Source organism: Suricata suricatta, chromosome 14, assembly GCF_006229205.1.
Source record: "Suricata suricatta isolate VVHF042 chromosome 14, meerkat_22Aug2017_6uvM2_HiC, whole genome shotgun sequence".
Lineage (NCBI taxonomy): Eukaryota > Metazoa > Chordata > Mammalia > Carnivora > Herpestidae > Suricata > Suricata suricatta.
In genome coordinates, this window is record NC_043713.1 from 86,813,640 (window position 1) to 86,821,644 (window position 8,005).

An 8,005-nucleotide genomic window follows, 5' to 3' on the forward strand; every position below is an offset into this window, starting at 1 on the left:
CTCTCTCTCTCTCTCAAAAAAAAAGCCATTGCAATGACGTGGCTGGTACTGGAGTGTATTCTGCCAAGCGCAGTAAGTCAGGGAAAGACCAATATCCTATGACTTCACTCATTGTGGGATTTAAGAAACAGAAGAGATGAACCCAGGGGAAGGGAGGGTAAGAGAAGAGAGAGAAAGAAACCACAAGAGACTCTTAACCGTAGAGAACAACCCGGGGAGGGTTGCCGGATGGAGGTGAGGGGTGGGGTGAGCAAGACGGGGGAGGGGCGTCACAGAGGGCACTTGTCATGAGCGCTGGGTGTCGTGTGTAAGTGATGAGTCACTGAGTTCTACTTTGGAAACCAATATTTCGCTGTATGATGAATTTAAAGAAAAAAGTAAAAAGAATGTTGGTAATACAGAGTAAAAAAAAAAAAAGACAGAAATGGAGAGAAGGGAGGGGAAAGAAAGAACTGTTACACAATGTCTGTCAAAGGCAGACTCTTCTGGTCCCAAGAGTAAGGAGGCAACTCAAAACCGTGTGAGGGAAAAAGGGATGGCGTGGCTGGCTGACGTTAAAGTCCCTGAGGCTTTCAGGCAGAGCTGGACCCAGGGGCTCCCACGAGGCCCTTGGAGATGGCTCAGTACTGCCCTTCCCTGAGCTAACCGTGCGCCCGGGCAGCCAGAAAGGCAACACCAGGAGCGTCAGACTTGTTCTGTGACTTCTCGGTGTGTCCGGTGCAAAGAAGCATTCTTTTTGCAAACCGTTCAAACAAAACGCTCCGAATCGGATCTTTAGACCAGTGCGTTATGTGTCTCTGTACCGCGCCGCCACTGTGTCCACAGGCACTAGACGCTCTGACTGCCCGGGTCAAACGCCCACCTCCAGAGCCAAGGAAAACTCAGAGACTGAAAGCGGTCTCGCCCTCCCCGTGCCCCCAGATTGTCCGGTTTTGTTACCACAGAAGGCGCTGGATGTGGGAGCGAGAGGAGAAGAAACCACACAGCACGGCCTCACCGAACGACTCAGCCCCCCGGAGACCCGGCGCCTTCCCGACCCGAGGACGGGGCTTCCCCGTGGGCCCGGGGGGTTCCTGAAGGACCCCGCTCCTTTCCTCTCTGCCCAGCCAGCACCCGGAGGCAGAGACAATCTCAGACACGTGGACCTCACCCCTCCAGCCCTGGCGCGCCTCGCACCGGCGCCGACATCCTGCCGCGCATCCGGAGGAAGGATCCAGAAGTTGCGGAACACAACCGAGGGTTGACGTTGTCATTTCTCTTCACCCTGGTTCATATGTGTGTGCTTGTGACATCTTGTCTTTAAGAAAACAGCAAATTCTCTTTTCATCTCCCTCCTCTCACCCCCGCCCCGAAGCTAGCCAAGGTGCTCGGAGAAGATAACAAGATTTGGGATATTATATGAGTACACGGGGCTTTTAGGCGGACAGCTCTTGGATGTTGTCGGGTCGGCCACGTGGAAGATCTGCACGCAGGCGCCCCGGCTGCGCCGAAATAGCTCATAAAGTCATGGTCTGCCTTCATCAGAGCAAATAACAACTTCTCCAAACAGAAAGCAAATCAATAGCAGTTGAAGGCTGGCTTTTCCTGGTTCAGAGACGGAAAATGTCAACAACCTTCTTCTCCGATTCCCTTTTCCGTCTCTGCGGTCATTGGTTTAGAAGAGTTAGCAGAAGAAATGGTGCCTTCGGAAGCGTCTGCCTGCCTCAGGGAGATGCGTGTAGTTGGGAAGATATTTCCATTTACTGAACCTGCAGGATGCTGAGACACGTTTCATTCTGCGTTTGCACAAAATGGTATCCGATTTGGCTAACTTCTCAAGGCGATTTCGCTAAATTTACACCACACGCAGGTATACACATGTGCACACGCACGTGTGTGAATCCCAGGGTCCCAGAAAGCTCAGCCTCTCTAGAGCCACACGGCAACGGACAGACAAGACAGCCCAGGGGCCAGAAGGCATGTTCTAAGAATACCTCGCATGAAGATCAGGTGTCCTAGTCATCATCAGAAGCTGACTCTCACGACTGAGCTCCGAAGGGCTCCTTTCAAAGCTGCCGGGACCTCGTGGCATCCTTGCCGGGCCTGGAGAACCAGCATGGAAGGTAGGTTTCCAGCAACCACGTCCTACGTCACAAAGCAGACCCAGCCAACTGCAGGAAGCGGCCCTGTCCCCGCCCGCAGGGGCCCCGAGAATGTCCGGGAGCAGGTGCCAACATCTGCTCCCCTCAGTGAATCTACCTCCGCCCCAGGCACTTGCCCTGCATCCCCGAGAGAAGGGCCACCCCCAACACCAACCACTGACCCTGGCTTCAGCCACCAGGGCGGACAAACATAGCGGCTTCCCACTGCTCACCTTGGAACTCCACTCGCATCCAGGTGAATCTCCTTGAGTCACGTGGGGTCTCCCCGCGTTAGGAGAGGCACTGCCGGGTCCTGGGGTGTCTCCGGGAGTCCTTGCTGCGAGGATCATCGTCCCAATGCTGAGCCGTCTCTGGCTAATCATGAAGGCGACGGAGAAGGTCAAGGTGCCCGTGGAGGGACCGTGGCTCACTCGCTCACCTCACAGACCACCAGAGGCTCTGGTCCTGTGTCTCCCGGTGGTGGTGCCGCCCGGGTGTGTGCCCACCAGCCTCATGGGGCCTGGGGCAGGGGGAGGGTGCCCTGACGCGGACACTGGCTGTGCCTGCTGTGTGGCAAGTGGTAAGTGCCCGGCTCTGCTCGCTCAGGGCTGGCTGTCGACTTCAGCAATCCAAAACGGACGGCTCGCCTCCGCTCGAGTCCCAGTGCTGCCTCCCCTCCGGTGAGGAGGCCTTCGGAACTTGCGTCCTGCCCCTAAAATGGAAATGTGAGAGCACGTTAGGAGCATTCCCCTGAGACGGGCGGAGGCGGATCCTCACCCAAGCTCGGGAACGTGCGAATCTGTTGCCTTCGTGGCCAAAGGGGCTTTGAAGATGCGACCGCAGACCTTCCGGTGGAGGGATTCTCCCGGATTCTCCTGCGGGCCCAGGAATGCCCGCCGCCTGGGGAGGCCGGAGGACACAGGGGCAGGAGCTTACCCAGGGCCCCTCTGGAAGGAACGTGACTGTCGGCCTTCTGACCTCCGAGCTGTGATATAATGAGTGTGCTCATTTTAATCCACTCGCGCATTTGTGGTGATTTGTTACAGCAGAGATGAGAAACTAACACATTCACTGAACGGGAAAAGATGGCTCCAAAGACAATGAGGGCAAAACAAGCAAACGGAGGAGAGAGGAGGTGCGGGGCAACGCTGCGCAGGGTCTGAGGGGCTCGGCCCCGGGTCCCCTCTCGTCACGACGGTGCTCCCCCGCTCCGGGAGCTCCTCTGTGCCTCAGAATGATCACAACGCGTCTGTCTCCGCCGCACCCGAGCCCCAGGACCCTAGGACCCTGCACCGCTCCACACTTCGGATGACACACGGGGCTTGGCTGGAAACAGTGGGCTCTCATGAAATGGACGAGGAGGGGTGGGGTATGAGGAAGCGGTCATCTGAAATGTCTGAAATACGTTTGCCTTCGCATCATGAGATGGAGACATTCCGTTTAGAAAACAAAGAACTACTCTGTGCACCTTGTTAGTCAGGGTCCTCGAGGGAAATAGAGCCAACGGGATCAGCAGAGAGACGTGTGTTGTGTCACAGGCTCTGCCGTCTCCCTCCTGGGGCCGGATGTGCAGGACAGCCGGACATGTGACAACATGTGACTCGGAGGCCGGAGAACCGGGGGGCTGGTGTGGAAGCCGCTCCCCGACGGTAGGGACCCGAGACTCAGCTCAGGCCGAGAGCGAGTTCACACCGCTCTGTTTTACCCAGGCCACAGGGGACCACGTGGGGCCTGCCCACAGGAGGACAGAGATCTTCGTTTGCGGAGTCCAAGGCCAATCTCCTCCAGAGACACCCCGAAATCACTCACCCGCTGTCCGGCGCCCTCAGTAGTTCTGCCCGCTGACACACAGAGCTACTGCTAGACACACTTTCCAGAACCGGGTGTGAAGACGGCGGCTGCCTGACCGCAACGGTGGAAGGTTCCGGAACTCAGCTCTCCATCGGGGCTCCACAGCGCCCAGGGTAAAGCACTCAGAATTTGGGCTGTAAGTAATGTGAACTGGAATTCTGTTCATATGGCAAAAACAAAGTGGGGTAATTTCGAAATGCCAATAAAATCTCAATAATCAGCCCTGTTTTAAATAATATGAGTCCCCTCAATCAAAAACATGTCAAGAGTCGCACCCATTTGAATCAGCCGAACAAGGTCCCCTGTAGCCAGTGTGCGCTGACACGTGCTGGTGTCGTGTCTTAGCGGGCACCCTCGGTCGGCCTGGGCTCCACGTCCGAGCCTCCTGGCCCAGCACCTGTGAGGTTCAGAGGATGCCACGCACCTGAGGCTGTCGGTCCACCAGCGGGTCCCCTGCCTTCCTCCCCAGGGTGGAGGTCGGTCCTGCGTGCGATTCTGTTCACCCACATACGATGCCACCGGCACATCCTTCGCCCCGGCTCCTAACCGCCTCACGGGGGGCGGAGAGTCAGGTGCGCTCCTTACCAATCTGTCCGCAAGTCACACACAGAGACGCAGCGCAGCTAGAGCGCCAAATGGGGTTCCAGAGGTCTGAAAATTATTACTCTCCCCCACGTGTCTTCCTTCCACAGACGAACATTCTCTGACCTCCACAGGTTTGCCGAGAGCCGGGGAGAACCAGAACGTCCCTCCAGCCGATGCCAACCCCCGGGGCCCGACCTTGGTTCAGACGTGATTACATCTTTGCAACAAGGGGTCCATCCAGGTGACTTGCAGCCGGGCTCCTCCTCTTCCCCAGCCTGATAAAGCGATGCCAGTCAGGGCTGGTTCCCCGCACGGGAGAGGACGGATGCGGTGGCCGAAGAAACAGCTGCAGGCTGTGCCCACCACCGCCGACAGCGAGGTCCGAAAATGAAGGACATAATTTTTTCTTTAAATGAAAGACTTTGTCAAGGTTTGTGGTGGGGCGGCTCAAAACAACCTTGTCCTCGTCCCCACTGGGGGCCCAGCGTTGAGCTAAGTGCTCAGGTGGGTCTTGGGAGCTTGGAGCCTGTCCCCCCGTGAGCGCCCTCCTCCCGGGACAGAGCGGAACACAGCGGGGGACAGTTTGCACCCGAGGCCAAGGGACTCTCTACCCGGTAGGGAGGTTTCCCTCACCCTCCGCTGTCCATTTGTCGACGTTGCCAGAAGCAAAGCAAGAAAGGTTTTGTTAATTGTTACTCAACCTCGGAAAGGTGGCGTTGCTTTTGCAAAACACTTGGCACCACAAGGTGTGAGGCGTGGGGAGGAGGCAGCGGGCACCCTGGGGTGGTGGGACGGGCAGCGGTGGCCCGGAGGTGGCCCTCACCCGGCCGCCGCGTGACAGGGGCCTCCTGAGACACGCCCGTGTGCGGCCCGGCTTGTGACTCCGTCCGCCCGGCTCCTCCGAGACCCCTCACCGTGTGTCTTCATCTCCCAGTTCATCCGCGCCTTCCTTCCAGGGTGTTCTGGGCGCGAGCTCGGCCCCCGGCAGTGGAGAGGCCGCAGTTACGGAGCACACGCAAACTCCCGAGGTCCCAGATCTTACGTTTTACTGGAGAAAGATGGGCAACGAGGAAGGAGTTAAGGAGCCCTTCTCAAGCAAAGCCAGGACGCTATGCCAACAACGCGGATGAACGTTGAAAATGTTGTGCCAGCGTTACAAAAGGCCACACATGCTGAGTGATTCCGTTTATAGGAGAAGCAAGCCCACAGAGACAGAACGCAGACTGGCGGACGCCAGAGGGTTGGGAGGGGGGTTGGGGTGGGGGCTGGGGTCACTGCTAGCGGATTCCAAGCTTCTTCCTCCGAGGATGGAATGTTCTAAAGTCAGCTGTGCCGACAGGAGTGCAGATCTGTGGGGAAACAGCACGGAGTCACACACTTCAACGGGGTAATCGCAGCGAGTGTGGACGACATCTCACTGGAGCCTTGTTAAAGGAGAACTATCACGGTGGCTGCACGTCACCGGTGGGAGACGCACCTTAACAACTGCTTGTTACGGATTCCGAGTTCACGCACCCGTCGGCTGATCTCGGCCGGAGGCTGGTGGGTCTGCGGCCAGCTGGAGAGGTGGCTGAGGGCCGGTGACGGGGGCGGCCTCCCTCACCTGTTGGCTTGCTGTGGGCTGGGGCCAGGGGCTGGCTCGACCATTCGAGGTCTTCCATAGTCTGGGCTGTGCCTGTGCACGACGCTCCCGTGCCGCATGTGCGGCTGCTGGAGACCCTGGACCGGACACGGCATCACTTCTGCTACGTCCTCTGGGCCAAAGCACGTTACAAGAAGAGCACTGAATAAAAAATATAGACTCTCTTTTAATGGCCCGGCTCAGTAGAATTCAGATGCCATCCAGTTCACTCAGTAAAGTGCACATCCCAGGGGCTTCTGGTGTTCCCGCGGTCCGCCTAACGTCACGACACTCCATTTCAGCACCTCCTTATTCCTCCCCAAAGAAACACTTCACCCTCAGCCTCACCCCCTCCCCAGTCCCCTGTGCGTCTGTAATCTCCTTCCTGTCTCTGCGGATTTAGTATCTGGACCCGTCACACAGACGGAATCCTGCCGTACGTGACCTTGTGTGCGGGCTTCTCTCACTCGGCGCCCTGTTTTCAAGATTGTTTGTGTTCTAGCGAAGGTTAGTGCCTCCTCCTTTTCACCGCTCAGCAATAACCCGTTGTAGGAGGGTCCACATTTAAGACCTACGGATTCCCCTCTTGATGGAGGAGCGGCAAACCCACGTGGCAAGGGCGCGGACACAGGATGACGGGGAATGGAGGCCATTTTTGTGCCCAGTCCGCCCAGGCGCATCGTCCGCCCAGAGCACCACCCGCCCAGGTGCACCGTCCGCCCAGGAGCACAGAGCCGCGCCCGTAGTTTGGAGAGCAATCATCGGCGTCTGGTGAAGTGCGTGTTCCCTTGGCGGTGGACATCTGGTCCCCGGTAGCAGGTGTCTGCTCTCTGCCATGCTGACTTTGTACAAGTGACACTGTGCCCGGCCTCAGGGGACGAGTCACGGCCGGTCCAGGCTCACCGCCACAATCCCATTCCTTGTGCCAAAACCCGTCCAGGTTGGGGGTGGGAGAGGGGCGCAGGGCGCAGCTCTGAACAACGATGATTAGGGGGAGTCTGCCGGGGGTCTCAGAAGAAGAGTTTCTGCCTCACTAAGCACCAAGCTGCGCACGACTTCACGGCTTTGAAGGCTCATGACCCTGCAGGATCTTTGCCTTATGCACCATCTATAGAATCCTCATCATGCATCCTGGGACGAACAGGCGCCCACCTCGCACCTGAATTCTTGTGCACCTGGAACCTCAAATCGTCAAGTTCTTTTGGAAACGGCATCCTGACAGATGTGATCTCACTGAGATGAGGTCACGCTGTAGGGGAGGGGATCACTCGTCCAATGACCGATGTCCTGGTGAGAGGGAGGTTCAGACACAGGAGGACGCCATGTGGCTGTGGGAGCAGGGGTGCAGTCATGTGGGAGCAGGGGTGCAGTCATGTGTCCGCAGCCCAAGAGATGGACGAAACCCTGCTCTCACCTGGGTTTCAGATGTGTGGCCTCCAGAGCTACCCTCTGCTGTGACCCTTTGTCACAAAGGGCCCGGGAACCAACACTCCATGCTATTCCATTATTTTCAACAACAGACTTCTCACGACGAACCACAGAGAAAGGAGATGCCCCACCCCCGGGTCTGCCCAGGTGCCGGGGGCACGAGAGGCAGCGGCCGGGGAGGAGGACTCCTCTGCCTCTCACGGCCGGGCTCAGCTCCTGTCCCACAGGCAGCCCGTCTCTGCCCACAGCGCGACCTTCAGCGCGTGACCTTCAGCGTGCTAACTGCAGGACAGCCGCTGCACGCTCCACTGTCCACACAGAGCTGGGCCTTCATCGTGGGCAGGAAAATATACGGTTTCTCATTTTAAAGGATTATGGGCCATTGATGCCCGCTTTCCAT